General features: G+C 43.5%; 1 pseudogene across 1 annotated transcript; it reads left to right on the top strand.

Annotated features, from left to right (window-relative positions):
• The first annotated feature begins 18473 nt into the window (after positions 1 to 18473).
• LOC147738014 (uncharacterized) lies at positions 18474 to 21516 on the top strand (annotated as a pseudogene). Its single transcript, XR_015307330.1, has one exon. The product of XR_015307330.1 is annotated as an uncharacterized LOC147738014 (transcript).
• The last annotated feature ends 458 nt before the right edge of the window (positions 21517 to 21974 follow it).

Genomic DNA, 21974 nt, shown 5'->3' with positions numbered 1-21974 from the left:
TAGATGATCTTTCATACCTCTTGGGCCGTATCACCTCTATCTCGAAGGGTTATGCTATTTGTTTTTCCTGTTCTCCATGCATTCTCACAAGTTCCAATTTACACAGTATCTTGGACTCTGCTTCATAGATGATCTTTCGTACCTCTTGGGCCGTATCGCCTCTATCTCGAAGGGTTATGCTATTTGTTTTTCCTGTTCTCAATGCATTCTCACAAGTTCCAATTTACACAGTATCTTGGACTCTGCGTCATAGATGATCTTTCATACCTCTTGGGCCGTATCACCTCTATCTCGAAGGGTTATGCTATTTGTTTTTCCTGTTCTCCATGCATTCTCACAAGTTCCGATTTACACAGTATCTTGGACTCTGCTTCATAGATGATCTTTCATACCTCTTGGGCCGTATCACCTCTATCTCGAAGGGTTATGCTATTTGTTTTTCCTGTTCTCCATGCATTCTCACAAGTTCCGATTTACACAGTATCTTGGACTCTGCTTCATAGATGATCTTTCGTACCTCTTGGGCCGTATCGCCTCTATCTCGAAGGGTTATGCTATTTGTTTTTCCTGTTCTCAATGCATTCTCACAAGTTCCGATTTACACAGTATCTTGGACTCTGCTTCATAGATGATCTTTCATACCTCTTGGGCCGTATCACCTCTATCTCGAAGGGTTATGCTATTTGTTTTTCCTGTTCTCCATGCATTCTCACAAGTTCCGATTTACACAGTATCTTGGACTCTGCTTCATAGATGATCTTTCATACCTCTTGGGCCGTATCACCTCTATCTCGAAGGGTTATGCTATTTGTTTTTCCTGTTCTCCATGCATTCTCACAAGTTCCGATTTACACAGTATCCTGGACTCTGCTTCATAGATGATCTTTCGTACCTGTTGATTGTATATGGAAAATCAATAAAGAGTTGAGATATTTAAAAAAGGCCTCTCAAGTTTTTGAAAACGAATTGGCATACTGATGACCTTACAGGGAGTGATGTCACTTAACATTTGACTTTGACTATGTAAAAGGAAGAGACATTACTGAATTTACAGATATGATGAGAACACGTGTAAAGTGCTACAAGTAACAACCAAGTCTCACTAAAATAGACATTCACATCAGCATTCTATTGAACTGTAACATGAGCAGTGCTCAAGGTAAAATACGAGAAAGGTTTTGCCACCAAAATGTGGACGGGGAGTCTGCTCTGTGCCGAAAGTTAGGGCGATGCTACTCAGCACACAGCAGAAGTCATGTGTGAAGTTCTAGTTTATCCCTATAGTCTTGAAGAATGAACCAGGTTTCAGTGAGACTTCAGCATGACCTCTAAATGTGTGAGTGTCACTCGTGATGAGTGAGGCTTGAGGGCTCTGATGTATGCACGTCTGAACTAATGTTGCTGTTGTGTCACCCAAGGCAGCTTGCATGACAATGCTACAAAGAGTTGACGCACTCACTAATCAATGGTGTATTGATGATGAGGGTACTGTCACCTGGGGGTGTATGTAATCATCATTTGTGATAAAGAGTGGATCTGTGCACTGCACTGCATCTTACTGCACCATGAGGAATCTGTACACACTGCATTGCATCTTACTATACTATGAATAATCTGTGCACACTGCATCACATTTTACTGCACTGTGAGGAATCTGTCACTACACTGCATCTTACTGTACTATATAGAATCTGTGCACTGCATCTTACTGCACTTTGAGAAATCTTTGTACACTGCAGAGCTTCGTACAACAGTGTGAGGAATTTATATACACTGCACTGCATCTTACTGCACTATGAGACATCTGTGCACTGCATCTACTGCCCTGATTAATTTATACACACTGCACTGCATCTTACTGCACTATGAGAAATCTGTGTGCACTGCATCTTACTGCACTATGAGTAATCTGTGGGCACTGCATCTTACTGCACTTTGAGCAATCTGTGCATGCTGCACTGCATCTTGCTGCACTAGGAGAAATCTGTGCCACTGCATTGCATCTTACTGCTCAATGAAAGATCTGTGCACTGCATCACACTGCACTGTGAGGACTCTGTGGCACTGCACTGCAGTGGATCGTACTGCACAATGAGAAATCCATACACTACACAGCATCTTATTGCACTGTGAAGTATCTGTGCACACTGTGCTACATCTTATTGCACTGTGAGAAATGTGTGCACACCCTTTATTCGTCTCTCCCTGTTAATTTGTTTACTTGCCCACCTCTACCCCTATGTTCAAAGCATGTCCCCCAGGCAGTTGATGTCAAGGCTGCCCTGCTCGCCTGTGCCCCTGTACCCCTCTTACCCTTGTTTCCATCTCTCAGACTAGGCAAAGGCTTTAGTCATTGCAATGGTTTCTTGTGGCATAGGCTGGCTTGAGGCATTGTCTGACCTTGAGCCTGCCAGGTAGGAGGCCTGTCAAGCAGAGAAACGTAGCTGTGTGTGTGTTTTTAATGTACCTCTGCAGGGGGATGTGTGTCTGCAGGGTCGGTGTGTGCTTGTGAAGAGAATAGGGATGTCTTTGCGTGTGTCTATGAGGCGTGTCTGTAGTGTGTCCAGCTCTGTGCAGGGTGTCTGTCATCGCAGATGTTGATGGCGCTGCCCGTCACTCTTCCTGGTGGCTGCTGTTTGAGTAAGACTTCAGCCCGACCTCCAAATGTGTGAGCTTCCCCAAGTACCCAGCAGTACGTGTATACCAATGCTACATAGGGTCGCGTCACTCTCTCATCATGCATTGATGAGGAGTCTACTATGATTAGGTTTCCCTGTTTTCAGTTTCTATTTTTGGTTCTTTTCTTCAGTGTTTTCCAGTGATTTCAACACCTTAAAAAACATTGGTTATTGGTGGTTACACATTTTTGCGTCATAAAAAACAACAGAAGCAGTGTTTTTCCGTGTTTAAGGAATGTTTTGCTTTTATTTATACTTTATTTCTGTACTGCATGGTATATCGACAGTGTATGTACCGCATATATGAGGTCCAAATGCATTTCTACAAGTCACCCTATTGTAGTGCACCATTCAATACTTGTTTAGTGAGTCTTTGGTCATTCTTGCCCACTCTTTCCTTCCCATGTTAACTTTTATCTGTGAAAAGGCCCTCTCAACATTGGCACTTGAAACAGCCAGGACACAATTTGCTAAATATGGCCCCTGACATACCTTTCCATGCCAATGCTGGTGCACCTGAAGATTTCTATTCTCTGGGACAGGTTTTGCAACATGCGCATTGATCTAGGCGCATATGCCCGCAGAGTTATTGAAGCGGTTAAAAATGAAGCAGTACTTTTCAGAGTCCTGAGAAATGTCCCTTTAGGGAAGGGATCTAGAACGTGCTCAGCGAGAGTGCCACAGGAAGGCTTCATGGACTTCAAAGGCCATGGTTGCTGAAGGGACATTCCTATGCATCATTGCAGCCATTTCTTAGCATTGTAAACTAACATTTCTTGATTTGCTCCTCAACATTTCTTTACTTGTCAAGTGGCAAGAAATCTAACATGGAACCCACATGGTATCATTCTTTGAGACTGTCCTTGCATACTAACTGTAACTTGTATTAGAGTTTTCCTTGAAGTGCATTTTATGTGAAGTGTTAGGATAGTAGCTCATAGGCGTCAGTATTGGGGTGGTTATCTAATCTTATCTAGGGACCTGGTAATGCCTGATACTCGCTGTGGTAATTTGATTTTGCCAATGCTTTAGTACTATAATTATTGTTTGACTGTATTGCTAAATACTCAACTAATATAACACATTTTGGGAAAATCATGAATGCTCTTTAGTGTTGGGCCTTGTATTATAGTGGTTTATAAAGGAGTGCTGTGTATTTCTGTAACCGTGGTAGGCATATTACATTTAGAAATTTGTCACCAACTTGTGATGGCATTTACCGTTTACACTCTTAAACATACAGCTGCAGTCTGTGGGTTAATTTTGGGAGGGGATGGTTGTGGCAACTAGAAAACACCAATTCAATGCCTCATAAGGGGTTGTAGGTGCTTTATAAATACAATTTCCATATATAGATATAATTACAATTTGGCAAAAAGGTAGGTCTTGGTCTAGAAAGCATGCTTTTTTTTAATGGTATAAATCCGTTCAGTAGTTGCTGAGAAATTTAAAAAATAAAAATTTCGATAACTGAGTACCGAGGAGGATTCGCGAACCCTCCTGGGCACGAGTTTCACTCTGATTGGCTGTCAACACTCCAACCCAGGACGTGTTGGCAGCCATCTTGTGACTTGGCAACCGAGTCACAATTAAAAGGGGGCAAAAAAGATGAAAAACAAGAGAAGGGGGCAGGGTAGAAACACCCTGACCCCCTAGGCCTGCTCAGGGGGTCCCAAAAAAGCATTTTGTTTAATCATCAGAATTCGTGTTGTGTCCACGAATCCTGCTGAGAAAATTTTAAAAAAATAAAGCGCGGACTCCGATTTTGGGTTGTATTTGAAGTCTGTCCCCCTCATTTAGAGTGTGGCTGGTGGCCGGCCGACTGTCAAAGGAGCGAAGGTGATAACCATCCACCACATTTAGACATCTCCAGAACCTGGCAATATCCAAGCCCTCAGATAAGCCACATCAGCTCCTCGGAAAGTACTGAAAATGTGCTCAGTGGCCTCCATGTTTCACACAGAAGCTCATCAAATTGTTTGAAAAACTAAATAAATAGTGACTTTCACAGCCTGGGAGTTTTTTTTACGAGGGAGGGGGGTTGACTTTTTGAATATTTAGGGCTGGCGTTAGCCAAGACATTTTTGGTTTACAAACGTGATATGTATAATACACTTACTTAATGGGGCTTTCCGCCAGCTCTATTCATCCATTGGTCTACTGTTGTGTCAGTCACATTTTGCTTCCTCTCTTTACAGCATACAGCATGGGGCAGTGGGTCAGCATACTTCAGCCACTGGTTAATGATACTTTGAGTGACTGCATTTAGTCTTTCACAAGGAGCACATCTGCACACAAGGAAGTTTCCTACAGTCCCAGTGTTTATGTTTTTACGTTAGCATTAGGTCTCAGCCTTACGTGAGCAGTGCATGAGCTGCTCTTGTCCTACGAGGGTTTGTTGGAATTGAAACGATTGCAGAAGTCATCTCGCGGCTCCGCCTCCAATTTTCATTGGTGCGCGTTGTTTTGCGTCATGGCTGATGCAAAACACAGTGTAATGATTGCACCGGAGACAATCATTACACTGAGAGTTGCCACCCTGTCCCCTTTTGGCCCCGCCCACCGGGATCCGATCGTTTACTTGCGGAGGGACATGGCCTCATTCAATTACTCTATAAGCACTATTTACATGTAAGCACGTCGGGGAAAAACACAAGCGAGTCAAACACTTCTTTCCGTGTCATCTTTTGGCTCGTGGAAAAGCGAGCGCGCCTAGCTTGGAAGTGCCTATGTGTCAACTTCTCTGATGTGGATATGGAAAAATTGCCTTGGGTTTATTATTTCGGGGAAGAGGTTTGACCAGCGACGTAACCCCGAGCAGAAAATGAGCTTGCGAAAGTGAGTTGGCTTGCCCGTCTGGTGGTGGGTGGGCCCTTTACTGGCAGACAGGGGACATCCCGCCGGAGGTTGAGCTACCGCCACGGCGACTTGACGAAAGAGGTAAGAGATTGAGGAGGGCTCTACGAGAAGCGTGCAGCCCTGGAAGCTCTAAGCAGGGTCTGTGAAAGGTTCACAGAAAGGTTTGCGAGGAGATACCCCGCACCTTAGAAGATGTCTGCAAACAGCAAGGGCAGATCTGAGCTGTTCGGAGGAAGGACTGTCGTGTGGAAAGAGAGACGATTCTGGCTGGTCCTCCGGGGTACCCGCTGACGTCATGGCAGGGCAGCCTTGGGAACCAGCCGCAGGTGCTGTCTACTTTGGTCGGCGCAAGGAGGGCATTTGCAAGGAGTGATGTGACCAGTTGTGGTCGGTGGTGGGAGTAGCTGACGGGCGGTGATGTGGATAGCGGGAGGGCAGGGTGGGGGGGTAGTAAACTATGGATTACGGAGGAGTACAGGTAAGTAAACATATAAATAAAGAAAATGAATTTCGTTGCGAGCACTGCATCCCGAAATGTCGGGTGCCCCCTACCGTATTTTATATCGCTGGGAGAAAAAGGGCTGGATTGCGTCTTATTGTTTGTTTTTCTCCCCTTTCTTCGCACATCTTGGGTCGATTTGAAAAGAAAGAGTGGGAGCAGCAAGGGTGTGGCTATTAAACAGAAAACCTATTTGGTCCCATGAATCGTGTAGCACAGTAGACACCCCCGACGAGCAGTGTGTTGTTTCTGCAAGGGGATTTCCTGTTATAGTCCAGCCCTCTTTTATGAGAGCCACCCCCCAGATGTGCATTTTTGTTTCCATTTCCCTTTTTTGCTCGGCTGCAGCGCAGACTTCTCATTTGCAGGGGTTTGCTAAAGCAGCCATGACCGTAGTTTCCTTGAGGGGGCCCTAGTGCAGGGAAAGGAATTGCCCCTCCCCCTACTGCTATTTGAACTATAAAATACATCAATCATCAGGATCGAGAGATCTCTCTGCACCCCGGTGCCACTGCACCTGCTGCACCAGTGGAAGTTACGTTGCTGCGCCTGACAGGGCCTGACATGTCCTGCTGCGACTGGAGGAGGCTGGCAGTGCCCTGGCTTCACCCTGGCCTGGCTGAGAGCCAGGGGGGCCTTAGCTCTGGGGGCCGCCCTCCCTCACACCGTTGCTAGAATCCAACCCTACGGGTTAAAACTTTTCCACACCCAGGCCTGCAAGAGAGACAGGGACATATTTTCGTTCAATACAAATTAACAACTTTTCCGAAAAGGTATGTGGTGGCTTGGGAACTGATTTTCAATATTTTGCCTCTGACCTATGGAAAATACCGTCCGGAAAGAAAGCAGGGGAGAGGAGGGTTGGTGAAGGGGCATTCCTCTGAAATACGCTGTCTATTCTGTATATGTTTTATATGTTTTCAAGGTCATCGGGGCAATTATTCAAAAAGCAGTATTCCCAAACTGCATTTTAATAATCTGCCCCTAGAGTCTAGTTTTAAATGGGCTCACTGGTTTGAGATGAGAGCTGTGCGCTGGGTGCAGTTGAACCGCCCTCTCTGCGCTGCACTCACTGATGACTCTTTCATGAAACCTGGCCACAAATGTAAAGAGAGCAGCACTCCGCATATTGCATCAAGATAGTCTGAATGTGGCGCATTCTTTGCACAACTTGCAAGGGGCTCCTGTCCCAAGTGACGCCATGAGCCAGTCATGACTTTTCAAACACTAAATTGCACCAAGTGAGGTTTTGTCAACAAAGCATTTGCCTGAAGGCAAGATTGGCAATAAAGCCCACTCTGACTCATTGTATTGTTGGGGGTGGGGGGACATTAACATATGGACTCTGGCGGGGGTTGCACAATGGAGAGATAAGACCTGTTCGGCCGGAGCCACATGCCTCAGTTCAATGTTTCCTTTTATTGGGCTCATGGCGCATGTGTTTGATGAATAAAACTGACTCTCGCCTCAGCCCCCCTTGAACAATAAAAAGTGCCGCCACTACAAATAATACATCCCATGCCAATCGGGCAACCAAAAGCAAAATAAACATTTCCACAGTGTCCCGGATAGGCATCTTTGTGCCAGGGGTCTCAGCCCAGTCTGCGCGGGCAGTAAAGGGGGGTCTTTACTGGTATTAGGACTCCTTTCCAGGTGGCCTTGGCACAGTTCCAGCTATTCCACTGGTCAGGGACTGACGTCCACATCTGGAGCTGTCTCTGCGTCTTCTTTTACTCTCATGCTCACACTGTGATCACTCGCATTGGTAACAAACACCTCTGGAGTGGACTGGAAGCGAGTTTGCCTTTGTCTCGAATGCCTGATGACTGACACGTGACAGTTAAGGCTAATGAAGGATGTCATTTCCTATGACAGCTGCCAGTGCCTTTCTGCAGTCATCATAGCCACGGACTGAGGGTCAAAAGCTGTTCTAAACTTCCAGCTTGGATGACCGCCTCTGACCAACACTGAGTCCTTCTCTGTAAGGCTCATCGTCTTGACACCACTGAGTCCTTCTCTATAAGGCTGATCGTCTTGACACTACTGAGTCCTTCTCTGTAAGGCTCATCGTCTTGACACCACTGAGTCCTTCTCTATAAGGCTCATCGTCTTGACACCACTGAGTCCTATTCTATAAGGCTCATCGTCTTGACACCACTGAGTCCTTCTCTATAAGGCTCATCGTCTTGACACCACTGAGTCCTTCTCTACAAGGCTCATTGTCTTGGCACCACTGAGTCCTTCTCTGTAAGGCTCATTGCCTTGACACCACTGAGTCCTTCTCTATAAGGCTCACCGTCTTGACACCACTGAGTCCTTCTCTGTACGGCTCATCGTCTTGACACCACTGAGTCCTTCTCTATAAGGCTCATCGTCTTGACACCACTGAGTCCTTATCTACAAGGCTCATTGTCTTGGCACCACTGAGTCCTTCTCTGTAAGGCTCATTGCCTTGACACCACTGAGTCCTTCTCTATAAGGCTCACCGTCTTGACACCACTGAGTCCTTCTCTGTAAGGCTCATCGTCTTGACACCATTGAGTCCTTCTCTATAAGGCTCACCGTCTTGACACCACTGAGTCCTTCTCTGTAAGGCTCATCGTCTTGACACCACTGAGTCCTTCTCTATAAGGCTCATCGTCTTGACACCACTGAGTCCTTCTCTACAAGGCTCATTGTCTTGGCACCACTGAGTCCTTCTCTGTAAGGCTCATTGCCTTGACACCACTGAGTCCTTCTCTATAAGGCTCACCGTCTTGACACCACTGAGTCCTTCTCTGTAAGGCTCATCGTCTTGACACCATTGAGTCCTTCTCTATAAGGCTCACCGTCTTGACACCACTGAGTCCTTCTCTAAGGTTCATCGTCTTGACACCACTGAGTCCTTCTCTATTAGGCTCATCGTCTTGACACCACTGAGTCCTTTTCTGTAAGGCTCACCGTCTTGACACCATTGAGTCCTTCTCTGTAAGGCTCATCGTCTTGACACCACTGAGTCCTTCTCTGTAAGGCTCATCCTCTTGACACCACTGAGTCCTTCTCTACAAGGCTCATCGTCTTGACACTACTGAGTCCTTCTCTGTAAGGCTCATCGTCTTGACACCACTGAGTCCTTCTCTATAAGGCTCATTGTCTTGACACCACTGAGTCCTTCTCTATTAGGCTCATTGTCTTGACACCACTGAGTCCTTTTCTGTAAGGCTCACCGTCTTGACACCACTGAGTCCTTTTCTGTAAGGCTCACGGTCTTGACACCATTGAGTCCTTCTCTGTAAGGCTCATCGTCTTGACACCACTGAGTCCTTCTCTACAAGGCTCATCGTCTTGACACCACTGAGTCCTTCTCTGTAAGGCTCATCGTCTTGACACCACTGAGTCCTTCTCTATAAGACTCATCGTCTTGACACCACTGAGTCCTTCTCTCTAAGGCTCATCGTCTTGAAACCACAGAGTCCTTCTCTATAAGGCTCATCGCCTTGACACCACTAGGTCCTTCTCTATGAGGCTCATCGTCTTCACACCACTGAGTCCTTCTCTATAAGGCTCATCGTCATGACACCACTGAGTCCTTCTCTGTATGGCTCATCGTCTTGACTCCACTGAGTCCTTCTCTATAAGGCTCATCATCTTGACACCACTAAGTCCTTCTCTCTAAGGCTCATCGTCTTGACACCACTAGGTCCTTCTCCATAAGGCTCATCATCTTGACACCACTGAGTCCTTCTCTGTAAGGCTCATCGTCTTGACACCACTGAGTCCTTCTCTGTAAGGCTCATTGTCTTGACACCTCTGAGTCCTTCTCTGTGAGGCTCATTGTCTTGACACCTCTGGTCATTGTCTTGACACCTCTGAGTCCTTCTCTGTGAGGCTCATCGTCTTGACACCACTGAGTCCTTCTCTCTAAGGCTCATCGTCTTGACACCACTAGGTCCTTCTCTATAAGGCTCATCGTCTTGACACCACTGAGTCCTTCTCTGTGAGGCTCATCGTCTTGAAACCACTGAGTCCTTCTCTATAAGGCTCATTGACTTGACACCACTATGTCCTTCTCTATAAGGCTCATCGTCTTGACACCACTGAGTCCTTCTCTGTATGGCTCATCGTCTTGACACCACTGAGTCCTTCTCTATAAGGCTTATCATCTTGATACCACTAAGTCCTTCTCTCTAAGGCTCATCGTCTTGACACTACTAGGTCCTTCTCCATAAGGCTCATCGTGTTGACACCAATGAGTCCTTCTCTATAAGGCTCTTCTTCTTGACACCACTGAGTCCTTCTCTGTAAGGCTCATCGTCTTGACACCACTGAGTCCTTCTCTATAAGGCTCATCGTCTTGACACCACTGAGTCCTTCTCTATAAGGTTCATCATCTTGACACCACTGAGTCTTTCTCTCTAAGGCTCATCGTCTTGACACCACTGAGTCCTTCTCTGTGAGGCTCATTGTCTTGACACCTCTGAGTCCTTCTCTGTGAGGCTCATCGTCTTGACACCTCTGAGTCCTTCTCTAAGAGGCTCATCGTCTTGACACCCTTTGATGCCTGTTGCTGACGTCATTCTTCCCATTGCCTTCTGTCTGCATGACTTCGGTCTGTCTGGATTTGGTGCCCACTAGGACAGCCTGGTTGGAGCCAGCAGGGACGGTGGCCGTCCCATGATCTATCATAATGACTGCCGCAGAGATACCGTAAGTCGATTGGTGAAGAGCAGATCAATACTCCTTCATGACTTGGGAAAGCATGTGCCTTGTAGGTGCACCTCTTGTTTGTTTGCAGAAACCATTGCCTTTTTTACTGTACTCGTGAACCTCTTAAATTTGCTGCTGACTTTGTATGTAAGTTGATAAGGCAATCTTAAATGCCAAAGGATGCGAGGTATAACTTTAGTTTGTGTGGTTGATATGGGAGAACCTGTGCCTGTTTTTGTTTGCTTTTGTGTTTACTCTGTTGGTCGCCAAAATCAACAATATTATATTTCTGATTCTTCAGGTATGTTAACCAGCAGTTCGGCGTCCGGGACACAGGCATGTTTATCTAGGGGGATAAGGGCTTGACACCCATTAAAGTGCTGCAACTGTCGAAACTCAGCTGTTTTTCGGAGCCACATTCAGTGGTTGGGTAGCGTGGGGTTGGCTTCTCTGCTCATCTTGATATTGGACGCATGAGGCATGACCCTGCCTCACGTCCCACCTGTTATTAGATATCAGTATCACTGTCCCCTGATGTCCTACTGGTGACAACTTGATAACCTAGGGTAAAATGGTGTCTTAACAGAGCAATCGCTCCTCTGAAACAGACAACTGCATGCATGGCCCTGTTTATCTTCATTTTAGAGCCAGTAGGCTTACTTTATTGATTCGAATCAGACACCGTCACTCATTTACTCTGCCTCTAATAACACATCTTCATATACAATCAGACACAGTCAAATCAAAATCAAACTTTATTTCACATTAAAAATGCATAAAAGTGCATACCATTTCATTCCTTGTGTCTTTACAATAGTTGAGTAACCACGCAATTTCTTAAACAATAAAAAAAATATAAAACCAAATTTACAACAATTAATTCCAATTCAAATTTACAAACGTTCTATAAAACCTTCTTAAAAACCCTATACAGTATGACACACCCAGATATCATTGACATTTGAAATAAATTCCGATATACACCCTTTTACATAAAAGGAGTGTGCTATATTGATGGGTTAGCTGGTGAGCCAAAGACAGCCATCAATTCACAAAGCGTTAAATACATAAAGTAATCTATACACTTATCCATGGACTATAAGTTAACTGTGTCTTACTAAGCTACCATTGTAGTGGCAGCCCTTCTAGTCTTTACAGCAGCCGGTAACAAGCATTAAAAATGCAACAGGTCTCGCCTTTTTTCAAGTTAAAGCCATTTGCTTTGCTGTACAATATCATTAGCAAAGCAAATGGCTTTAACTTAATCAAAGGCGAGTCCTATTGCATTTTCAATGCTTGTTACTGTAGTGCGTCCTTTGTGTTTAGATCTGATGTGATAGCCGGATGCCCTCTACCCGCTCTTCATGTTTTTCCTTCTCTGCCTCTCCAAGATCCTACACTGCTCATGCTTGCTTCCTCCATACCATGCTCTCCTCATCTCCTTCCCAGCTTCACTTTGCTCCTCACCTCTGCACAAGCTGTTAGCTGCTTGTGTTAGTTTTTGGTTAGTTGCTAAGAGGCAGCTGCCTAAGTTATGGTTCTCGCAAGTGCTGAGTATCATGCGCTGTCTGTGACTTTCCTCTTGAAAGCGCAGTAAGTGTAATGGGAAGAAATTCATTGCAATCATTCTGGGTGCTTGTTTCGGTTTCCCTTTAGCAGCACATGTATGGACGTTTTTCTTTTGGTAAAGTTGTTGACATTTTTAAACACCTTCGTACCCCTAACGGAGCAAAGACAAGGAGATGATGGACGGAGCGCTGAAACTTTTCAGACACTCACCTCCAATCACAGATCTGGGTTGAATCAATCAGTTCGTCACCTCAGTTCAGACCCAGCGATATGCAAATTAGCCTTGACCCTGTGCCTCATGGGAACAGTCCAGATCGAACTGCCAAGCCAGGTCCTCCCTGGACCGGGTACAAGCATCCTGGGACAGGTTTCGGGCTGACATCCCTCATCAGCCAGGCTTGCTTGAATCCAGTGGCAAAGTGAGCAAGGGACCCACGTCTGAGCATACCCTGCCTACTGATGGATTCAACCCAGATCTGTGACTCGGGGTGAGTGTCTGAAAAGTTTTAGCGCTCCGTTCATCATCTCTTTGTGTTTGCTTTGTTTGCCATAAGTGTGGCAGGGTATGCCCAGACGTGGGTCCCTTGCTCCCTTTGCCACTGGATTCAAGCTAGCCTGGCTGATGGAAGGCATTTGCTCTTTTTAGGGTTCGCTGCGCGGTTCTAACAGGTCTCATTAGGCATCATTTTCTTTGGAGCTCTGAAAGGAAACCCCTCTACCATCTAATAGTCATTCTCCAAGTGTACCTTTATTTTTAAACATGAGGTCCTCAAAGCAAGGAGTGTTAGGCAGTTGGATAATAAAACTGGACCTGGATCACAACAGCCCAAAATCCTTTGTGTCAAGGATTAAAAGCCTCCAGAAAAGAAAGCTACAGGTCCGATTAGATAAATTACAAATTGTATCAGAGCTTTGCTTTTTACAATCCATGGATGCATCTTTGTAATTTTCCTGAAATTATTCAGTACATGAACAGTACAATAAATGTAAAGTTGTGCATCTACAGCCATCTGTTGCTAACGAAGTGCCTCTCAGGGTCCAAGGAAAATTTTGATTTGTATCATTAGTTCTGAGCTTGTCTTTAATGATACGTGTTTTATATGGTGGCCAGGGTTAGCTAGAGGCAAATGTTCTTTTTTTTATTTTTAGTTTTTGGAACATGATTGAAATAATAACAACATTCTAACCATCGCAGCCCAGCCTGCCAAGGACAGACATATTATCTTTGCTTTTTTTTGCTTTTGTGTTTTGGGACCACCAGGATTTTCCTCGTAGTTCTAAATAAAGGATGGAATAAGTTTATAATCAGCAAATTGCTTAGTTTTTCTAAAGTTGACTTTCCTAAATAGAAATGAGCATTACTTGTAACAATGTATTCAATAATGGGTCCCAGAACAGAAATAGCCACATAGTATTTCTTTTAAGGGATTGATTAACACCTTCCTCGTTGTCTTTGCTTCAAGGACTGGCTTAGATGGCCTATAGGATAGTCCAAATGTCTCTTTGTTTGGAATCCATTCTTGCACTAGGTTTACCAATTTTGAGAGTTACCCATCAGCAGCATTGCTTTTATCTTTGATATTTTTGATGTTGGTAAGCTCGTGTTTAATTTCTTGCATTTGTTCGAGTGATTGCAGTCTCTGCAAAATGTTAATGTTGTCTTCCAAATCAGATGTAAACTCAACTTGTTTTCTAGGGAGAGCGAGGTCAGGAACAAACATAGATAAGTCAAACAAAAGTTTGCAGGTGTATTACTCTAGGCAAATTATTTTATTCTCACTGAACCTGATAAAGTCTATGAAACCACGACAATCATGAATACAGGGCGCTAGCTATCGAGTCTTGCTACAATTGGCTCACTTTACCACAATCCAGATGGAAATTACTCCTAAAGCAGATATAGCATTTATAAATTCCTTAACGGAGAAAGCAAAACCATCATCTGAATGAAAGGTATGAACTGCTTTCATTTCTACCATGCACTGCAAGTATTTTATGACTGCTCCAACACGGGCAGTCTTGTGCTGCCACACCCATAGAAATCAAGAGCAAGAATGAAGCCCAATATGTAGTTATTCTACTTGGCTGCTGGCAGTGGGCCAAAATGGATAAGGAAATGACACCCAAGGCATATTGATTTATTTATAAAGCACAAGCTAATACCCAAAAGTGTCTAGATGCTGGAAACTGGATATCGTGATGGGAGTAGGTGCTGGACTTACTACGGAAGAGTAGTTTTTTGGCATTTGTAAGTAAACATGGCCACCACTATCATTTCTGTGGCACTGTAGTACTGATTTCAGAATGTGCACAAGCTAACTAAGTAGATTTTATGGCTTGCTCGCACTGTTCGCGTGAGTTCGCGGCTTCCCAGTTCAACTTCGCGCCCCGCGAATAAGTGCAAAATTGCAGAAATACGATCTTAGCAAAACTGAAACTACTTACCAGGTTCAAAAGTTCAGGCTCATCATTAGTAGCCATTTCCTGTAGTGCTTCCTGAGGGGCCCCTCCAGAGTTCAGTTGCCAGTTGCAACTATTATGTGACCCTGCTCTGACCCTCAGAATAGTTACACATATGCCACAAAGGTCCTGAATTACAGCTAAGGGAGACAAGCAGGAGCCAGGCTGGAAGTTCAAATCCAACAGTGACACATTAATCAGCCCCTAATTCATTATTGTCAGTTGGAGCAGGGCAGGTGTTGTAACTAATTTTGCAACAATGAAAGCACTTAGCAAGTGCAAAAGATCACTAATCAGGAAGCACTAAGGAAGCAGGTGCCAGCTAAAAAAATATTCTGTGACACATTAATCAGCCCCAAATTAATTCAGGTCACTTGAGGCAGGGAAGGTGTGCTTTGCTTTGCCACAATAATGTACACTGGACAACCAGAGGGTGCTGTGATGAAACAGAGGGTGGCATGGGTGGGCCAGAGGGTGGCATGAGTAGTCAGAGAGTGGCAGTGGTGACAGAGGGTGGCAGTGATGAAGAAGAGTGTCCCAAACAGGCTGGACACGTAGAAACAACAAGTTCGCAAAACTTGCGACCCGACAGGTAAGTTCGCGTTTGCGAAATTGTACAAAACCCTCGCGAACTGGCAAAAACCCGCGCGAACACAAAAAAAAATCCGCAAATTCGCGAGAATTCGCGGATTTTTGCGGATTGGGAGTTCGCAAATCCGCAAAATTCGCGAACGCGAGATTCACAAAATTCGCCCATGCTTAAAGCTAACCCTTCGTAAGCTGCTCTGAATTTATCAAAGCTATCTTTTATTACTAGGTGTGTGCTTACTAACACTCCTGGAATGGTTTACATGGGCACTGTATCTTTGATAAACGTATATGTATACCTAGAAAGGAAACCACCAGGGGGCTTTCGCCTTTTAATGTTGCCTCTATTACCATCAATGTGTTTTGTGATCCAGTTACATTAGCAACTGTGCATGTTTGATCCATTCTTTGCACTAAAGAGAGCTGCACTGTTCCATTCAGCATGGATTCTGCCACTTTTGTGACATTTTGCCTCTAAGGAGAGAACACCCAGTTTCATAGTCCACTCATTAAAATATGGTTTAGTGAGAAAGTTATGAATCCTTAAACAACACCTTTCTCTGCTTAATTGCCAGCATGTGATTGAGGTGGGCTTGGATCCTCAGGCGAAAACAAACTGAGCCTTTTGTCTATCACCCACACCTAAACATTATGCCCCAAGTACCAAAGACATAGCATTAACCTGTGATGTAAAATGAGAGAGCTAAAGACATACCCATCTATTTACTAATTTGTCAGTCTGAAATTAGAAAACATGGGATCAATCTTGGCTTTCCTGCTTGACCAAATTGTCCTATTTCACTTTTGCTCCTTTTACTTCATTATCCCACATATCAGAGCAACTTGAAATTCATGAGTTCAGGATGAACACTGTACAAAACATCTTTGTTTGATTTAATAAATATATATTTTTTCATGTATAATAACAACACAGGTCACATAGATGGTGCACAAGACAACTGTCTACACTCTTGATTTGATAATGGTATTATTGTCAGGGTAGGGAAGGCATGAAGTTTTTTCTAAATTCATAATTGAGAACGATCACTTTTAAAAAATGCCTTTCAATGCAGTGATAGAATCTGATGCATTTAAGTGAAGGCCCGGGCTATCGAGCAAGAACAGAACTCTAGAAAGTGGGTCTTTATGTCAAGTCGCCTCATATGACAGACATCTACGGACATTAGACCCTCGTCTGGAAATACAATGAATATTTGGTACCCACTACCAGCTCATATCAGACCCGCTCTCTCCCTGAAAGTGATGAAATTAGAGTTCAAGAAGGACTCTAAACGAAGTTCTTCATTTCATCTTTTTCTAAGGCTGACCCCTTGCTTATAATAATTAAGCACTCGTAGAGAGCCTGGCTACCCCCGGGCATTCCAGCGCTAGGCGGGGCTATTTTCCTCTTTTCCTCCCTTCTGCATTTTCTCTTCTCACTCCTTTCTTTTCTGCCCTCTGATTATGTTCTCATCCCAATATACATTTTCCAGGAGGTATGTTGTTAGCATGCTCAGAGTTTAGAGTTTCCTCAGTGCAAAGTGTCTGAAAGTGACCCCTGTATTACATGCAGAGAGCAGCACATTATGCATTACTTTCCTTGCCTTATTCTTACGCCAGCCGAGTTAAATGCAGTCACAAAAAGACTGCGTTTCCCAGAACTGGTTGGAACGCTTGATTACAGAAGACTAAATCGGGCGCCTTATCATGGCTCTCTGGATCTCATTCAAGCCTCCCATGCTTGCAGCCAGCCCTACTCGCTGATGGTGCCCATTGGGAACAACATTTAAAAAAATCAATCGAGTAAAGAGCTTCAGTCACTGGAAACATCAGAGTGAAACAGAAGCAACATCGACTCTTGACAGTTCATGAGCATCGGTGACAGGAGCTGAGCAAAGAAGCAAACAGAAACACAACAGTGGTGGCATTATAACTCCAACTCACAGCTGCACTGAGAGGATACTGTCTTTAACTTTCTGACACTAAAAAGACATCGGACACACGGTCCACCATGGGCCTGATTTAGAGTTTGGCAGGCGGGTTACTAGGACACAAAATCATGACAGATATCCCGTCCGTCTTATTGCAAGTGCATGCTATCCTGTGGCGGTTGTAATAAGGTGAGCAGATGGGATATCTGTCACATCTGTGTAGGAGTTACCTGTCCAAGAGGCAGGTGTAGAACCAGTGGGGTTGATAAAGGAGTCAGAACTTGATATTATGGACTGATGGCAAAATATCCCTCAGATCTCTGGTGGGAACGCCCTGAGAACCGGAGTGATTTTTAGGATGCTTTTGTCTCCGAAACTTATTTTGTCAGACACCTGGGCTCTCACCTGGATCACCCCCTTGAGGCAGGCAGTATCCAGATGTTGGTGTTTATGGGGCTTTGCTGCTCTCAGGTGAATGGGCAAGTGGTAACACCCACTCAGCAAGCGCCTATGTGAGGCCGCAGGAAGAGGGATAATTGAAAACCAATACTCCGCCCAGTGCAGAGGGAAGCAGACCCAGAAAGGAACATACATCTGCCTGTGCACCTCCTCTATTTGTCCCTCATGAGCACCTACCTGTGCACCTCTTCTATTTGTACCTCATAAGCATCTACCTGTGCACCTTCACTGTGCCTCAAAAGAACCTGCCTGTGCACCTCCTGTATTTGTACCTCATAAACACGTGCCGCTACTCTTCTTCTGTTTGTACCTCATAAGCATCCCCCTGTGTACACCTCCTCTGTTTGTCCCTCATAAGCACCTCCCTGTGCACCTCTTCTGTACCTCACAAGAACTTACCTGTGCACTCATTCTCTGTTTGTACCTCATAAGCAACTACCTCTCCACCTACACTATTTGTACCTCATAAACATCTCCCTCTGCACCTACACTGTACCTCACAAGAACCTGCCTGTGTGTTACTTTGTGAACCCTGACAAATCACCTCCTTTTCTGAAGTAAATAAGATGTGTTGTGCTAAACAGAACTTCTAGTTAAATATCTGCGTATGGGGGAATATCCCTTACTAAGTTTAAAAAACGGTAAAGACAAGATGTCTTTTACTACCATTTAAACATTGTATATTCACATTCCAATACATTTGCTTGTAGTAATTATACATCTCTTTACATCCAACAGAAAACAAGCCTTGAATACTTGAAATGAATATGGATAATGAAGATATTACTGTAAATCTGCAAGAACAATGAAAAACTGGGCTCCAGTATTCAGAAAAATATCAGCACAGTCATAGACAGACGAACCTGAACCTTAACTGACAGATCTTGGAAGAAGCAGTTAAGGGCAATTCAGTGAATATACAAGTCTGAGCTGTGTGCCTCCACGTCACAAGGCCAAGAAAAGAACTCTGGAAGATTTAGGAAACACCACTGATAAACTCCTATTGTATAAAAAAGTATCCAGTACAAGCTTTGATCATGGGATTGGTATGATGTGCTTACAGTAGTGCTTTGCTTCGTAAAATGACTACTACTATTCAGTCTTTTATGTATATTGTAAACCATTTCTGGCCAAACCACAGGAAGCAGAAAAAAGAACAACGGAGTGGAGCCGGACAACTGAAGTTTAGATGGAAGTCGAGTTCTGCTAAATAAAATGAAAACCTCTGTCCCAATTTGCACAAACCAGAAGGAAGATTAATCTTTACCCCTAGCTTTACAAAACCAATAGGCATTCTAAAGGCACTATCACCCACATAGAAGTATTACACACATTATGAGTGTAACAGATATTTGGTGCCCTTTGCACTTTATTGTTAAATCGGAAACCAAATGTGCAAAATAGCACACACATTTAGGGAGTGTGAGAATAACACAATTGCTTTAACAGACATGTTGACCCTTCAGGAAACACAGTTATGTGATGTAGAAAAATATATACCCAATCCAGAGACACCAACAAAGAATAAAGAATCAGACACATGCATCGAGTGCTTTAGTTTGTCATCACTACTAAAGCGCCCTCAGCAAACGCACACAGGAGAAAAACAATTCAATTGCACTGAATCTATGAAGAGCTGTAATCAGTTATCTGACCTTGAAAGACATCAACGAACACACACAGGGGAAAAACCATACCATTGCAATGAATGTATGAAGAGCTTTCATCAGTTAGCAAACTTCCTAGTACATCAACAAACACACAGAGGAGAAAAACCATACCATTGCAATGAATGTGCAAAGATCTTTAGTCACTTATCAAACCTCCAAAGACATCAACAAACACACACAGGGGAAAAACCATACCATTGCAATGAATGTATGAAGAGCTTTAGTCAGTTATCACACCTCCAAGGGCATCAGCGAGCACACACAGGTGAAAAGCCATACCATTGCAATGAATGTGTGAAGAGCTTCAGTCAGTCATCACACCTCCAAAGACATCTTCGAACACACACTGGGGAAACACCATACCACTGCAATAAATGTGGGTGTAGTTTTAGACATTCCTTAACATTAAGGAATCGTCAGCAAACACACACAGGGGAAAAGCCTTCTGGGTGCAGTGAGTGTGTTAAGAGCATCAGTCGGTTATCATGTTTTCAAACAGATCAGCGACACACAGGGGTAAAACCATTCAAGTGCAGTGAATGTGGGAAGAGCTTTTGTCAATCGTCAGTCCTACTCAGACATCAGCGAACACACACAGGGGAAAAACCATACTACTGCAGTGAATGTGGGAAGAGCTTTTGTCAATCGTCAGTCCTACTCAGACATCAGAGAACACACACTGGGGAAAAACCTTACCATTGCATTGAATGTGGGAAGAGCTTCAGTCAGTCATCAGTCCTACACAGACATCAGCGAATTCACACAGGGGAAAAAGTCAGTCAAGTGCAATGAATGTGTGAAGAGCTTTAGTCAATTATCAATTCTGTAAAGTCATCAGCGAACACACACGGAAAAAACCTTACCATTGCAATGAGTATAGCAGTACTTTCAGTGACTCCTCAAACCTAAGGAAGCATCAGAGAACTCCCACGGTAAAAGCCATACAAGTGTACTGAATTTATGAAAGCCTTTAGTCGATTATAAGCTCTGCACAGCCATAAGCAAAAACACACCTTCATTGAACAATTGAAATAATTCTAGAGATGGTGATAATTTGGCAAGAATGTAAGGGCCATTATAGTTACCCAACTGTGGATACACACAGGAGCAAACATGTGCAGTTATTGAGAGAGGAACGAATTACAGAAAATTGTAACATTACAATTAAGTGGGACATTCCATTACCAGATAATAAAAAGTAGAGGATAGAAGACCCGACTTGCAGGAAAGAAGAAACACATATATATTTCAAGAATTATGAAAGTGTCTATTCTTCTCTACATGTAGGGAAAACCATGAAATACTAGGAAGCATATTGGAAGACTAGGATAAGGTTGACTAAAAAAATAAAATATAGTTGCTTTTCAGTGAGTGAAACAGTGCTCTTAAGAAGGGCATGAACAAACATGCATATCTGATCATACTTCTGGTAAAAGCAACACTATGAACAATGCTTGGACTAACAAGGATCGTTTCAGCTAGATTTCGGGATTAGTGATAAAACCTGTAAATTCATAAACCCAAAACACATGCACTCCCATGGAACGCTTAACCAAAAAGACACGCGTAGTTCCTCATAGTGAGCAGTGAAAGTATCAAAGTCATCCAATCAGACGGATGGTAAAGAGGATCTATTCCAGGGGAGTGACAAGAACAAGACGAGCCAACACAAGCTGACACACAACATGCAAATTAGGCATGCTACTAACAACATCTGGCAAAAAATATCCTAGGATAAAATCAAAATATGAACATAGTTGTTGATTTCTACAATAAATAATACAAACAACCACTTATTGAATGCCATTCACTCATTTGTCTCTTTATTAAAAAGTGTTGTGACTACCAAATGTAATGTTACTTATTTTACCAAACAGAGCTCAGTATGTCTGACACAGCCTTTCTGCCATCTATTGCGGTTTTATGCCAGCTTGTATTTTTATAAAACTTACCTTGGAGAAGCAGAAGGTGGGAATAATACTATTATTCTCTAAATTCTAAAATAAGAAATCACTTTTGGGGGTAAGCAGCCACTTCAGTGACTTTCACATAATAAATAAAGCATTCATGTTGTCTATTAAAATGTATGATGACTTTAAAAGATAAGTGAAAACATTCATTCTCTGTAGACTGTGTGCTGTTTTATAATGTCATCACTGGCAGACGTTCATAGACGTGACATTTTTAAAAAAGAGTTTTGTTGCAAGACAGATGCTGATAACAGCACGTGTAACAAATCCAAATTGAATGGGTTGTAGGTGCCATTTGTATATGAATTACACAACCTGATCAAGAGGGGAAATGTCTGCAATTAGCCATTCAGGACGAAGAGGCCGGAGAAATCCAGGGCAACCCCAATGATGCCGGCTTAGACAAGGCATATCATCGAAACAGCATGTTCGATAGTTTGTACCGTACTGGAGAACATACTGTGCAGATGTATTTTAACATCACTTTTTATTTTATTTTTAATAACGTTTCACACATTTATATTAGGCATATTCACAGTTTGCTTATAATTATTTGTTGCAGTTATATTATCAAGGCTTTAGTTCTTGATTAGATATTAATTGTG

The sequence above is a fragment of the Lissotriton vulgaris genome, chromosome 1_1 (genome assembly GCF_964263255.1).
Source record: "Lissotriton vulgaris chromosome 1_1, aLisVul1.2, whole genome shotgun sequence".
Lineage (NCBI taxonomy): Eukaryota > Metazoa > Chordata > Amphibia > Caudata > Salamandridae > Lissotriton > Lissotriton vulgaris.
The sequence above is the reverse complement of the archived record's forward strand: the minus strand, read 5'-3'. Positions and strand labels throughout refer to the sequence as shown.